The 16,184-nt window shown below is 47.0% G+C and overlaps 1 protein-coding gene across 1 annotated transcript in view; it reads left to right on the forward strand.

The window, feature by feature from the left end:
- Positions 1 to 16,184, forward strand: part of spock3 (SPARC (osteonectin), cwcv and kazal like domains proteoglycan 3) — a 451,090-nt gene that overhangs the window by 26,960 nt on the left and 407,946 nt on the right. The gene's annotated exons all lie outside the window — the stretch shown is intronic.

The raw sequence follows: 16,184 nt of genomic DNA on the forward strand, positions 1-16,184 counted from the left end.
ACCGAGGTGAATTATTGGGAGCATGGAGACAGGGCTCTGATGAATATAAAGGCTGAGTGAGAAACAGGGTCCCAAAGTGTTAAAGGAAACACAGGAATCAGGTCACCCCTGAGTTTAAAGGGAGTTCAGGATGCAGAACTAGATGAGCCGGATGCTAAAGCATTGCTATTTACACTAAAGGGGCTGTCCCACTTGGGCGACCTAATTGGCGAGTTTAGAAGAGTTTGAAAAAAATGACATGTTGAAGACCTCCTTCAACTATGTTGAAGACCTCCTTCGACTATGTTGAAGACTAGCTTCGACTAGCTACGGGAAAATTGGACACCGAATAGCGGAGAGTGAAGACTATCTCCTTCGACCTCCCTTCGACCTCCCTTCGACCTCCCTTCGACTATGATGAAGACTATCTACGACTACCTTCGACTACCGTCGATTACCTACGACTAACATATCGACCTACTACAACCTACTACGACTAAACCTACAAGTAAAAAAAGTATTGATTTTTTCCATGGCGACCTAGCTGAAGCCTCGAGTACGCGGAGACCACTCTCGAGCATGAAGGAGAGTTACGAAGACCTCCTACGACCTCATGTCAACCATGCTGCGAATATGAGCTGAGAGCAAACTGGCCAGAACTCGCGGATTAGGTCGCCCAAGTGGGACAGGCCCTTAAGTCGGATAGCTATCAGAGTTGTCAGTGGAGTATTTCTCAAAATGCTCTCTTCTCAATTTCATTAATTCTGCCCTTGTATCACAATCATGTGATGTATATTACTCAAACCTGCGCCCACCTCACAGGATGACAGCACAGATGCCCACTGAGTATGTTCCTTATAGAAAAGATGCTATTCTAAAGATGCAAAGATGCTTTTCCCTATTCTCAATACTTCTGTCTCTGCCGCATCTGCTCTCAAGATGAGGTGTTCCATACTAAGACACCTGAGATGTCAGCATTCTTCAAGGAGCGTGGGTTCCTCCCCTCTGTCATAGATGAGGCCCTCACAAGTATCTCCTCTGTGTCCCATAGCTCTGCTCTCGCTCCCCCTCCCCCCAGATGTAACCAGGACTGTTCCCCTGCTCCTCATCTTTCACCCCACCAGCCTCTGCATCCAACATGCTATCCTCCAACATTTCCCTCACCCTCCATGGGATCCCACCACTAATAACTGCATACCAACTCAACCCCTTTTAACCTTCTGCAGGACCGCTCCCTCTGCAAATCCTTGGTTCACTCATCCTTTCCCACCCAAACCACCACCTCCCCAGATACGTTCCCCAGCAACTGCAGAAGATGCAACACCTATCCTTGTACCTCTTCCCTCGACTCCATCCAGCGTGTCCTTTCAGGTTAGACAGCGGTTCACAAGTATCTCCTCTCTACTCATCTACTGAATCTGGTATTCCCGAAGTGGGTTCCAATATATCGGTGAAACCAAACATAGACTCGTTGACTGTTTCATTAACTACTTACATTTGGTCCGTTGAGACTTAAGGGATCTCCTGTTTGCTAAACATTTTTACTCCACTTCCCATTCCCTTACTGACCTTTCTGTCCAGTGCCTCATCCTTTACCAGAGTGAGGCCACACACAAATTGGAAGAACATCACCTCATTTTTCCCTTGGGTAGCTCCCAACCCAGTGGTATGAATGATGAATTCTCGAATTATCTCTATTTACACTCCCCTCCCTCCCCCTCCCCCCCCCCCCCCCTTCCCTTGCACCGCTCCTCCACCCCAGTCATTTAACCAGTTGCACAGTTCACCACCTTGTATCCCTCTTGAGATCACACATTTCCGAGCCAACAACCAGGGCATCTCCCTATCTCCCTGTCTGAGGTGCTAGCCCTGAGTGCTTCTGAACTTTTCTTGCCATCAGCATCCCCCCCACCCCCCCCCCCCTCCCCCACCCCCCTAACTTCAGTCTGACAAAGGGTCCTAACCCGAAACGTCACTTCCAGAGATGCTGCTTGACCCACTGAGTAACTCCAGCACTTTGTTTCTATCTTAAGTGTGTTTCTTATTTTGAAACATATCCCACTTGTTTGCACTGAATATAATTTCAATGTGTGCCATAGGCAAAGTGTTTTGGCAGATTGCTTAATAACTTTATAGGGAACTGTAATCTACCATCATATTTCTGTGCACTAATTCACTTTACCTTGTTCTGCAGATGGATTATCTGCGTACAGATATTCTTGCCCTGATAAATGTTTATACTTGCAACCCTTGGGGGGGAGACAAAATTCTGTGATTGTTCCAGCCATATCTGTAATTACTCTCATATTGCTCTTGGAGGGCTGCCAACTCTCACGCTTTGAGCGTGAGACTCACGCCCTCAAGCAAACTCTCACGCCCTCACGCTCATCAGAAATTTCTCACGCTCAGTGGTGAGAAATTTTGTGATCAATGAAAATTTCAAAACTTGGATAAACTGCATGGTCTGCGGGTGTTGGAGAGCCGGGGCAGCGGGAGGGATGGGAGCAGTACAAGCGGCCGGAACAGATGCGGGGAGCCGGGACGGACGAGTGTTTGCCGGGGCCGGCGTGTCGCTCGCTGCAGCTCTGGCCATGGAGCACTCCGGACAGTGCATGTCCCGGGCGTCGGAGGCGTTGCGCCACTGCCGCGAGAGTCTCTGTGCCGAAGGGACAGACTCTCAAAGGGAGGTGGAGAGAGAGAGAGGGGAAGGAGACAGGGAGACAGTGGGGAGAGAGAGGGGGGGTGAGAGGAGAGAGAGGGGAGAGACAGGGGGGAGTGAATGGAGAGAGAGAAGAGGGAGAGGGGGTGGAGAGAGAGGTAGGGGAGAGAGAGGGGGGAAAGTGAGGTGGGAGAGGGGGGGGGGAGTGAGAGGGGTGAGAGGGAAGAAAGAGAGGGGGTGGAGAGGGTAGGAGAGAATGAGAGAGAGAAGGGGAAGAGAGAGGGATGGTAAAAGAGAGAGGGGGAGAGGGGGAAAGAGAGAGATAGGGGGGCAAAGAAAAAGAGATAGAGACAGAGGAGAAAGAGAGGGGAGAGAGGGAAAGGGGAAGAGTAAGGTAGGAGGGAGGGGGGAAGAGAGAGAGGTGAGAGGAGAGACAGAGAGAGAGGGGAGAGTGTGTGGAGAGGGAGAGATAGGGGGAGATAGAGAGGGAGGGAGAAAGAGGTTGGGGAAGCGAGGGGGAGAGAGAGGAGAGAGAGGGGGAGAGAGAAGAGGGGGAGAGAGAGAAGAAAGAGAGGGGGAGAGATAGAGGGGGAGAGAAAGTTAGGGGAAAGAGAGGGGAAAGAGAGTTAGGGGAAAGAGAGGGGAGAGAGAGGGAGAGGGGGGAGAGAGAGGAGAGAAGGGACAAGAGAGAGGGGGAAGAGTAAGGGGAGGGAGAGAGGGGGGAAGAGAGGGGAGAGAGGGGGGAAAGAGAGGGGGGAGAGAGAGGGTGGGGAGAGAAGAGAGGGAAGGGGAGAGAGTGAGAGGGGGAGACAGGGGAGAGAGGGGGTGAGACGAGAGACAGAGAGGAAGAGAGGATAGAGAGAGAGGGGAAAGAGAGGGGGAGGGGAGAGATAGAGGGGGGGGTGAGAGGAGAGAGAGCGGAAGAGAGGGGGGAGAGAGAGAGTCTCTGTGTCGAATTTGCCCAGGTGACCGGCATGGATCAGGCTGCGGCTCGGTGCATCCTGGGGGACAACCAGTGGCTGCTGGAAGTAAGTACCAAGCACTGGGTAGATATGGTGGACGATAGTGGACTTCAAATGGGGGTTGGTGAAAGCATCCTGCTTGCCTGCTGGATTTTCACTTACTGTAACTGCAGGAAAAATGTTCCCGATGTTGGGGGCGTTCAGATCCATGGGTCACAGTTAAAGAATAAAGGGGGGGGGCAGTTAGGACTGAGATGAGGACAAACTTTCTTCACGTAGAGAGTTGTGAATCTGTGGAATTCTCTGCCACAGAAGGCAGTGCAGGCCAATTCACTAAATGTTTTCAAGAGAGAGTTACATTTAGTTCTTGGGGCTAATGACATCAAGGGATATGGGGAAAAAACAGGAAATGTACTGATTTTAGATGTATAGCCATGATCATATTGAATGGCAGTGCTGGCTCGAAGGGCCGAATGACCTATTCCTGCACCTATTTTCTATGTTTCTATGCTTGAGTATAAGGCAATAAAACTCGATCACTTGATTTTGAAGCATTCATGCATGGTGGAGGTATAATGTAGTCATAGAGTGATACAGTGTGAAAACAGGCCCTTTGGCGCAACTTGCCCACACCCGCCAACATGTCCCAGCTACGCTACCTGCTTTTGGTCCATACCTCCAAACCAGTCCTATCCATGTATCAGTCTAACCTTTTCTTAAATGTTGGGATGGTCCCTGCCTCAACTACCTCCTCTGGCAGCTTGTTCCATACACCCATCACCCTTTGTGTGGATAAAGTTACCCCTTAAAAAGTTACCTCTTAAAAATACTTCATACAAAAAACATTGAAATCATACTTCTACAGTGCACTAAAACATGATTTTAATACATCAAATTTCAAAAGGTTCCTACCCTTCTTCCACACCCTCTCCCCACTCGGTTGCTCCACTCCCTCACCGGGTACCCCCAAGGCCAGTGATCAATGATCGCACAGCCTCCCCCCTTTCAAAAACGCTCCAATCCAATTTAAAGCATATATATTGCATTCAAGTGTAAGTTATAAGACTCGCTACAGTATGCACCATATTGCACATTTTCAAGCTCAAAAATGCAAATGTTCCGTACCAATGAGAGGGGCACCCCAATGCAGGCTGACCAGCTAAATGTTGTCAGAATTTGGCAGACTGAGCATGAATGTTTGGCAGAACTGGTTGTCTAGTCTGCTGGCATCACGAATGTAACCGGGATGACATTAAGAGCACCAAATGCAGTAGATGAAGTTAAAGGAGGTGCACCTCTCACCTGGAAAGGTTGCATGGGGGTTGCATGTGAAGGAGGAGGTGTAGGGACCGATGTTACATCTCCTCCTGTTGCGGGGGAATGTATTGGGGAGAGGGTGGGTATGGATGAAGGCCTGCCCGATCTCCCCATTACTAACCATTTTAACACCCCTTTCCATTCCGATCTTCCTGTCCAGGGGTTCCTTCATTGCCAAAGTGAGGCCACAAGCAAGCTGGAAGAACAGCACATCGTACAACCCAATGGTGTGAACATTGAATTCTCCAATTTTAGATAACAAACCAGCAATGACCCCCTGGCCTCCTTTTTTCTCCCCTTTCCCTTCTCAGTACTGCACCTGGGTGCACACCCCTTTCTCCCACTATCCCACCCCCCTCTCCCCTATTCATGTTCTTTAGAGATAGTGCCTGACCCGTTCACTTATTGCAACAGTTTATTTGTTTAAGATTTAAGTATCTGCAATTCCTTGTGTCATCATATTACTCTACAACTTTTTCCTGTACCATCTGTTGTTTAGTGGGATCTGTGACATAGAATCATGCTACATAGAATGTGAAAAATAGGAGCAAGATTAGGCAAATCGACATTTAAAGCCTGCTCCACAATGATTAGATCGTGGTTGATCCCATCTTGGCCTCTACTTTGCTTCTGCCTTCAAATACCACAACCTTCCTAGTTTAGATGTTTGTCAGTCTGTGCCTGAATGCATTCAGTTAAGGGCCTGTCCCATTTTTTGGCCACAGTCCGAGAAGAGGTTATTGCGACGTGACACGGGGAGACACACGTAATGACGGGCGGTGTCTCCTTGCCGCCGCTGGTTTTTGGAATGTTCAATATCTTTCCGCGGCACCTGCATTTATTATCATGTCGTGCGCCCTGTCGCACGCTGACGTAGGCTGTCCTGCGGGTGACATCTGGTGACGCATGGTGACGCAAGGTCATGACCTCAGCTAATTCATTTTGCGACGGCCTGCGTCATCATGCGTCAACCTGTTGTCCTCAGATGTCGTAGACAGTGACGCAGCCTGTCGTATCTTGCCGTATCGTGTCGCAGGTGGATGTATGTTGACTTCGGCTGTCGCTGTTTGACGTCTGTGCGTTGCAGGATGTTGTAGGCGCTGTCGTATGTTGTCCCTGTTCAGGTCGTGGAAATTGTGACGTTGGCTGACGCAGATTGTCGCAGCTTGACGTCAGCTGTGTCGCAGCCTGTTGTGGATTGTCAGTCACTGATGCCCACAGTGGCCAAAAAAATCGCAAAGTGGGACAGGCCCTGTACTCCACCTTCACATGTTAATGGGACAGAGAATTCATATGTGTTATAAGTGTAAAGTAATAGTAAGATTAAACGGAAACTTACCAGTTTGAAGTTTGATCTTTATTTTATGAGGAGTTACGATGAGGGATTACGTGAAGACCCCGCCAGCACGCATGCGTGGCATTCTTCATAGCAGCGGTGTGAAATCACAGACAACAGTAGATTAAATAAACATAGTAAGATAAGAACTAAAATACCAGTTGACCTTTATGATAGAGGGTGGGAGCGGAGGGCACGTAATCCCTCATCGTAACACCTCATAAAATAAAGATCAAACTTCAAACTGGTATGTTCTCGTTAATCTTACTATTTTACTTCGGAGTCAAGTGAGTGACTACGTGAAGATTTTAAAGATCTGTGATTTCATGCCGTGGAACGAGTCCATGCTTCACTTACTGCCTTAGTTGACCAGGGGAGGAAGTATGTTATCGTATTCAGACATGAATAATGACAATAGTAACCTCCCTCACCTGGGAGGAACTATGAATATAACTTAACATAGAGTTCGTAAATCCCCCCGATCTGGCAATGGGTTAGTACTAAATGTGTGGAAAACTGCTAGATTGACCATCCTGCAACCGCTAGGATGAGGTCCCGCTAACTTCCATAACCCTGCTGCTGAGGTTGTTGCAGCCTTGGTGGAGTGATTTGAAATGTCAGTATTTACTCCTGTATAAGCCAGACCCATAACCACCTGGAGATGGTCTGAAGTGATACCTTCTTTTGACGCTAGATGTAACTAACAATATTGCTAGTTCAGAGTCTCTAGGCTCTAGTGATCTAACATTCTGGTGTAGATGTGTGACCATACACAATCGAAGGTTCAAGGGATATGTGAACATCTAGTTTGAGATCTGGTGCCCCTGGTCTATACTGCTTGACTAAGTCATAACATAAGTGTTATTTAGCCTGCAGATATAATCATCCTATCCAGTCAACGTTTATGTAATGACTGGACCCGTAGTGCTGCATGCAGGGCTATGAGCATGACCACTTATAAGTGAGTTAGCCCAAGGACAGGGATGTAGCTGGAGCCCTTCAGCGAAGCGACGTAGCACAACGTTAACACCCCATATCTCTGCGTCCCTAGGCCTGGGAGTTTTCGAGTTGCAGATTTCCTTCATAATCTAGAGCTCAGAGGGTGACCCCCCAGAGTGGATTCTACTCCTCCCAGCCAGTATGATGAAGCACTTAGGTATAGTAGATGGCACTTTAGACATCATGATTTGTCAAGCCCTCATATGAGCCTGACTACAAGACGTCAGTCATCCGTGCCGAATATGTAATATAATTATAAAACAAATACCTCTCATCTCCTTATGAGGAAATATTGATATTTTTTGGTGCTATCCCTGCGATATGCAGCGAGCACGTTCATGGTTGGTTTAACAACCCCAGCCGCAGGAACGGTCTTCTCAGTCTCTGTAAGTCAAAGAATTGATTATGTCATGCTGAGGACAGTTTCCCGCATCACGGCTAGACCAATACTTATGTCTAGAATAACCATATAAGGTTCTATCATTCCCCACATTAGTGGGAACCATGGCTGGCTAAGCCCGGCAGGCACTATAAAAATGCCTGAGGCGGGAACTTGCTGAATTTTGCAAACCCGTCTGATGAGGCAGAAATGGAGGAAGACATAAAAGAACATTCCTCCTTAGTGTAGCTAGAATGTAACCAACGCTACCGATATGCCATATATTTTCCACTGGTGATTGAGCCTATATGCAAGCTTCTTGGTCTTTAATGTTCACAATGTATTTTAATACTTTGTGATCCAACACCCATATTGTGTACCGTAATGAGGTTTGGGTAAACTATCACCGGATATTTTTACTTGTTTGCACCCATGTAAATAACGTTTACCACCACCGAAGTGTATCAATTTGGACTAAAGCATGCAGATTAGGCATATTCGCATAAACCTTTAATCCACAGAATGCACCCAGTGTCTCTAGGTAGTTGATACCATGTAACTGAGGAATTGGTAACTCTCCCATCCACATCTGTAACTACATGGCATGAGCAATTTCTCATCCTGAACAATAGCATCAGTTTGTAATTTAACTGAAGATTTACTGATTTAGTGGAATAGCATAAAGCTGGTAACAATGACCACATGGTACTTGAGTGCTTACTTCTTTTGCATGCTGTATAGTTCTGATTGTGCAAAGGCCCAAATAGCACAGCTGTAAGCCAATTATACTTGATGAACAGAAGGTTGCTTGATCAGTTTTGTTACGGGCTTCAATTAATTCCAATCCCTTACCTCAGGGCGGAGTCCCAGACGATTAAATAGAGTTAAAGGTAATCCCAATCATCAATAAATTCAGTTGGTATCAACTTAAATTTATCTGGACAGATGAGAACCCAATTTCTCAAATGGGTTTTGTGGCTGATACAGCTAACTTAGCAAAATACAGCGTTTAATCTCATCCAGATAGTTCTTAACAATATTTTTAAAACTCTGAGCAGCCGAATCACTCATTTTGTAAATAACCTGGGAACTGAAGTTAGCCTATTTTGCAATGTTTTAACTGTATCATTGCCCCATCCAGTTAAATTTCAGATATTTCCGGTGCCCTGTGAATGAAGCTGACCCCATGGGAATTAATGGTCACGAAGTTTCAATGTCTATACTGCACATGCGAGTTGGGCTTGTTGATAATAAACAGACCTCATTTGTCATAATAGCGAGCCTGCCTAAAGAGGCAACTCCAGCCATATTCCTAGACTGTCTCGCTTGAACTGTGCAGTATAAACTATCTCATCCAACCTTCTTGTAAATGGTCCATAACCCCACGTTTCGCAAAGAACCAGACCCACCTACCGTCATGGCTACCGGTGGTTTTATGGTAAGCCCAAAAGGCCCCCGATGCGGGTTCAATTTCCATCCTTGATTGGAGTGTAGGGCTGCTGGTGTATGTGGACCCATGTCTTTCCAGGTGCATGGTAACTCCCAGCCGGCACCTGTTCCTCGGACATGCTTCCGAGTTCAGAGTCAGTTGCCAACTGACCCCTCGCACTCACCTTCGCAGAAGTGAGCTTTGTAGGCAGCCCAGAAAAGGGTGCTGCCACAGGCTCTCGAGGAGACCTGCGCTGATATGGCCCTCCCTGGCCAATTAAGATGGGTAAAACTCGGACGAACCCATGTCGGAGGGGACCCTTCTGGCCTGACTGCAGTCTAGGCCTTTCAGACTCCTGTTTTAGCTCTTACCCTCCTCGGGCAGCTGGAGTCTGAATTCGCCGCCGGCTACCCGCTCTTCTGCGGTCCTAGCCGTGTCTTCCACACGGTCCCCGTAGCTGGGGTGTCCCCCAAGCACGGTTCTACCCGCAGTCCCCCACACAGTCCCCGTGGCTGAGGTTTCCCCCAAGCACGGATCTACCCGCAGCTTTTGCACGGTCCCCGTAGCTGAGGTTTCCCCCAAGCACGGTTCTGCCCGTGGTCATCCACGGTCCCCGTAGCTGAGGTTTCCCCCAAGCACGGTTCTACCCGTGTTCTTCGCAAGGTCCCCGTAGCTGAGGTTTCCCCCAAGCACGGTTCTGCCCGTGGTCTTCCACGGTCCCCGTAGCTGAGGTTTCCCCCAAGCACGGTTCTACCCGTGTTCTTCGCAAGGTCCCTGTAGCTTGGTTATCCGCAGTCTTCCCACGGTCCCTGAAACTGGGTTATTCGCGGTTTTTCCACGGTCCACGAGGCTGGGTTATCCCCAGTCTTCCCACTGTCCATGAAGCTGGGTTATTCGTGGTCTTCCCACGGTCCCTGAAGCTGGGTTACCCGTGGTTTTCCCGTGGTCTCTGAAGTCGGGTTATCCGTGGTTTCCCGTGGTCTCTGAAGTCGGGTTACCTGTGGTTTTCCCGTGGCCACCAAAGTCGGGTTACCTGTGGTCTTCCCGTGGTCTCCAAAGTCGGGTTACCTGTCGTCTTCCCGTGGTCTCAGAGAACTGGTTACCCGCCGTCTTCCCGCGGTTTTGGAGAACGGGTTACCCGCGGTCTTCCCCTGGTCCCGGAAGGCAGGTTACCTGCAGTCTTCTGAGGTTCCGTGGTCCCCGCAGCCAGGCTTCTTCCTGCGGTCGGCATTCCCCACGGCCCTTGTAGTTGGGAACTAAAATGCTGGCGAAACTCAGCGGGTGCAGCAGCATCTATGGAACCTTGTAGCAGGGATCCTTGTGATGTCGGGAGCCTGGATTTCCCCTTTGAATGCTCCCTTGGTTTTGGGCTTCCCCCGAGCCGGCGTGGCTTAGTAAACGGGTTTTCCCTCGCGGTCCCTGATAAAGAGCTTCCCCGCGATTCTGTGGTCGGCTTCGGATATCCCCGCGATTCGCAGCCGGGATTCCCTCCCCCCCCCCGGCGGTCCCTGTAGAAGGGAGCCGGGTGGCGCTGGGGTTCTGACCTCGGACCTCCAGCAGGAGCTCTGAACGCTTCCTGCAGTTAAAAAGAGACCTGAAAAAGTTAAAAACTTACCTTCAGGTCCGAGCAGTTGGAAGCAGCGCTCCAACAGCCTGTCGTTTGCGCAATGCGAGAGAAGATATGTCGCACATGCGTGCTTGCGGAGTCTTCACGTAGTCACTCACGTGACTCCGAAGTAAAATTCATCATCTTCATCTGAAATAGGTGATGTGGGATGAATTGCCTCTGCCAACCACAATCATACATACCTGTGAGGTATAAATTTGATCATTGAGCTATTTTCTGCTTGTGTCTAGTTTAATTAAGATTCCTTGATGCACACTTGGACATGGTACATTGATGTCACTGTCACCTCAACAATTCAGCTCTATGATCCCTGTTTCAACCAAGTATGTCATAGAGTCATAGAATGCAAAAGAGTCCTCTCCATTCTACCCATTGGATCCACAAGATTTATGGCTTTCTGGAAATTTCAACAAAAAAAAAGAACAAATAAAGTTTGAACTAAGCAAAACGGAATGAACTGAATAAACGTTGTTTAAATATCATAATAAATACTTGGTACTCACAACAGCTGATGGCAGGGAAGACTATTACTCTACTTTTGTTGAGGTCTTATTTGCAACATTCTTCAGGGCTTATTCCATCATATTAGATTGGATCAAAGATGAGGACTAAGATAACGGAGTGGAATGGAATAGTTTATTGTCACAAGTCACAGAGAAGTTCTTTAATTGCATACCCAAAGTATGCAAATAGTCACCACCTACGGTGCTGACCAAGTTACAAAGTACCCCCGTTCTGGCTCCTCCATTGTTCTCCGCATAATAATAATAATAATAATAATATATTTTATTGTCATTGCACGTCAGTGCAACGAGATTTAGTGTGCAGCTCCACTGATGTACATGAAAGGTAAATAAATACAATACATAAATAAGCAAGCTGAATTGATTGACGTGACCATCTGAGGGAGACTGTCCAAAGGGGGTGGGTGGGCGGGGCACTCATTAGGGCCGGTTCAGAGCCGCTATAGCTCTTGGGATAAAACTGTTCCTGAGTCTGGAGGTTCGGGCGTAGAAGGCCTTGTAACGAGGGAAGTAATTGAAACAGACCGTGGCAGGGGTGTGATGAGTCCTTATGGATGCTGAGGATTCTCCCATGCCCTCATTGACTGCCGACCACAGGTGGACTCGTGCGGCATCACCGCGCGGTTTCTCCACGGCCTCCTGGGAGGCATCAGCCGCCGCGGCCTCCTGCGAGGCCTGTGGAGATGGGTCGGGCCCACCTGCCGGGTTCCGGTCCCCATTGCGGTTCTTCGGCAGGTGAGTCGGGCCCACCGGGTGGGCGAATCGTCAGTCTCTACGGGCTGCGTGGCTCCCCGGTACACTCCTGCCACACGCGCAGCTCCCCCGAGATACTCCCACCACACTCACAGCTCCCCTGGACACATTACAGTTCTGTGGGTTCATATCGAGGAACTCTGGCAGATGACACCCACCCATGACAAACAAACTTCAGGCTTTGCTACTTGCAAAATCTTTTGGCAGATTCAGGCTATCCATTGCTGGTGCTCGATATCTGTAAACTGCTGTTGGAAAGTTAGCTGCCAGCTGGATCTGATGACTTTTCATTTCCAGTGGCTGTCAAAGTTAGCACAGCCCTCGGAGTCTTTGCTTCAGTTCTTGTCAAGTGTGTCGAAGGAAGAAGGGAAGATTTCTCAACTGATGGATCACAGTGCATTAGAGAAGTGACAGACTGTTGCTATGTTCATGGAGGTATATGTCATCATGATGGTCCACAACAGCCTCCATCCCTTGAGCTGTTTTCTCAAGACTTTTTGCTTCTGTTATGGGAAGGCATGGAAGGGTTGCCAGTAGATTGAACAGCAGTAGAGAACACACAATGATTCTCATTTTTAACTGAGTACAGCACTAAGATCCAACTGGCAAAGCCTTAGAGAGGGCCCTATCTCTGATCTGGTCTTTGACGTCCCTATCGCTAATCTGGTCTTTGAGGTCCCTATCTCTGATCTAGTCTTTAGAAGGCTCTATCTCTGATCTAGTCTTTTAATTCTATCGCTGTTGCCAAAGTGTTACAAATTGGCAACCCAATTGTGTGTTCCATTAGTCCCAGGCATTTTCTCGGCTGGTGCATTATTAGCTAGAGTTCTGCCACTATTCTCCCTTAGAGATATTTAACTTCTCTGTGGAATTATCATCTGCATTATTTGCTGTAATTGCTGTTCATTTGTCACAGATAAAAAGTACTGGCAGGGTAAGAATGGTGCAACTGATCATTATGAAGCCAATCATATTTTACTCGTTGTGGAAATCGGATCAGTGAGGCTGTGTGCAACTTGACATGCGGGTAGCTTGTATTTAAGTGGGAGGATCCATCTCCTCATTTATGAGGGTCAGGGCTGTTGATACTCCAGTATTCTCCAGAACTGCCTGTGCATCTGTCAGCTGTGTGACAGCTCGAATGCCATCTGCGGTTACCTCCCCCTCCCTGGTGTTTTGTTTTCTTCTCCAACAAGAAAAATAAATAAACCAATAAACAGAAGCTACAAGCAACAGTTGCTGGAAATCGGAAATTAAAACAAAAAGTACTGAAAAATTCACAAGTTATCGCAGTAGAATTAGGCCATTCGGCCCATCAAGTTTACTCCACCATTCAATCATGGCTGATCTCTGCCTCCTAATCCTATTTTCCTGCCTTCTCCCCATAACCTTTGACACTCGTTCTAATCAAGAATTTGTCTATCTTTGCATTAAAAATATCCACTGACTTGGCCTCCACAGCCCTCTGTGGCAATGAGTTCCACAGATTAACTCCTCACTCACCACCTCACCTCATTTCTAAAAGAATGCCCTTTAAATCTGAGGCTATGACCTCTGGTCCTAGACTCTCCCACAGTGGAACCATCCTCTCCACATCCATTCTATCTATGCCTTTCATTATTCAGTAAGTTTCAATTAAGTCCCCCCCCCCCACCTCCCTCCCTTACTAGGTCAGACATATCAGTAGGTGTGTAGAGAGAGAGACACACGATTAATATTTAAAGCCAAACACTTTTATCAGAAAATGCATTAGTTAGAAATCAAACATATCATTTTCTCTATGCAGAGATTAAACCTCTAAATGAGTGTAATGTCATGTCCGCTGAATGTCTAAAAGGCCTGTCCCACTTGCCGATTTTTTCGGTGACTGCTGACATCATTGACTGAAGTATCAGGTCATCGAAAAATTTGCGGCGTGATGCGGCGTGATGATGTATGACGTGCGGTGTTTTTTCATGTGTCGCGACATTTCTTTTGTCGCCGCTGGATTTTGAAATATTCCAAATCTTTTGGCGACACTGATATGACGCCGGCAGTCACCGAAAAATTTGCCAAGTGGGACAGGCCGTTAACTCTTCTCAGACTGACCTAGGCCATTATTTTGCCTTCACCACCAAGCTTAAGCTACTTGCATGTTGAGGAGATGTCAACCAATTGTGATTTTTATCTGTTTGCTGGGACATAAGGTCATAAGCAATAGTAGAATTAATCAATTTGGCTCATCAAGTCTACTCTGCTATTCAGTCACGACTGATCTATCTCTCCCTCCTAACCCCATTCTCCTGCCTTCTCCCCATAAGCCCTGACACCTGTACTAATCAAGAATCTTATCTAAGGCAGACACAAAATGCTGGAGTAACTCAGCGGGACAGGCAGCATCTCTGGAGAGAAGGAATGGCTGATGTTTCGTATCAAGACCTTGTTTCAGACCCTTCTTCTGTCTGAAGAAGGGTCTCAAACCAAAACGTCACCCATAGATGAGTACAAGAGTTGGGATGTCATGTTGCAGCAGTAACAAATGTTGGTGAGATTGCACTTGTATCATGTGCAGTTCTGCTAGAGGAAGGGTGTAATTAAGCTGGAGAGGGTGCAGAGTGGTTTTGCAAGGATGTTACCAGGAATGGAGGGCTTGAATTGTAAGGAGTAGATTGATAGGCTTGCAGTATTTTCCCTTGAGCCACAGAAGGAGAAAGGTGACTTTCACTCCAGGGAAAACAAGCCTATAACATCATGAGGGTCATAGATAAGGTCGTAGACTATTTCCCAGGGCTTCCTTGAGGGCATCTGTTTAAGGTGAGAGGGGAACGATTTAAAGGCGCATGTTGTTCACATAGAGAGTATGTATGTGATGTATGGTGGATGTATGGAATGAGGTGTTACCGGAAATGGTAGAAACTGGTGCAATTATAACATTTAAAAGACATTTGGACGGGTTAATGGAAATTAAAGGTTTAAAGGGATATGGGTCAAATTCAGATAAATGGGACAAAGTCAGAAAGGCACCATGATCAGCATTGATGAGTTGTATCGAAAGGCAATTTTCCATGTGGAATAATATGACTTTGAGATCCAAGACGGGATCCCAGTCCCACAATTGGTTCCAGCAGGTTCCTCTCAAAATTAGGTGGTTGCACATGTCAGAAGAGCATTTCCATGTGTATCCATGTTAAAGATAACTGGAGAATGGCATCTGACTAAATAAGTGACACTAAAAATCTGCTTCACCTTTCCTCACAACTCTGAATTATCCTTAAATGTCCACAACATAATACTATCAGCATTGATTATTTTACTTGAGAAATGTCTTTGACCTCTTTAAACCAGAAGTGCTGGTTCACAAAAGTGGCTGCACTACTCTCAAAGTCAAAGATAGGGAGGGTGACCTTTGCTCTCGTAAATCTTGTTTCAGGCTCTCTGCAGCTTTTCTTGTCCGATGTATAGCATGTGGTATTCTGCTGCTCGTTGCTGCATTTGCAGGAATAAAAGAGCTCCACTGATCATGTTTGGAACATCCAATGTTTGGGTAAAGGTGACTTTTGCTCTTTTTGTATCTGGAAAAAGCTGCATTGGAAGGCTGACAAATGGACAGGCAGTTATGGAAGTGCTATGCCCTGTAATGCACCATAGATCATTCCTGCCATATCCTTCATTCCCCACCATCAAAGGGATTTACTGGAGTCGCTGCCTCAAAAAGGCAGCCTGGATCACCAGAGATCCACACCATCCTGGCCACACACTCATTTCACCCCTGCCACCAGGAAAAAGGTACAGACGCCTAAAAACTGTAACATCTAGGTTCAGGAACAGCTTCTTCCCTACAGCCATCAGGCTATTAAACAATACAATCTCAAATAAGCTCTGAATTATTGTTATTATTGCACCATTATTGTTTGTTTTTCATGTGTGTGTGTATAAGTATGTGTGTGTATATGTACATGTGTTCGTGCATATTGGATTGGATTCAATTTATTGTCATTGTCTAGAGACAACGAAATACTATTTTCCTTACAGTCAAACAGATTTAAAAAAGCACAAAACACAGAAGACCACGACACAAACATCCCCACAGCGGCACCAATACATGTGTGTGTGTGTGTGTGTGTGTATATATATAATGTCTATATGTGAGTATGTATATATATGTGTACACACACTGAACTTTTTTTCTCATTTATTATATTGTTTACAGTGTACTTTGTTTACATATTCTGTTGTGCTGC

Source organism: Amblyraja radiata, chromosome 1, assembly GCF_010909765.2.
Source record: "Amblyraja radiata isolate CabotCenter1 chromosome 1, sAmbRad1.1.pri, whole genome shotgun sequence".
Classification (NCBI taxonomy): domain Eukaryota; kingdom Metazoa; phylum Chordata; class Chondrichthyes; order Rajiformes; family Rajidae; genus Amblyraja; species Amblyraja radiata.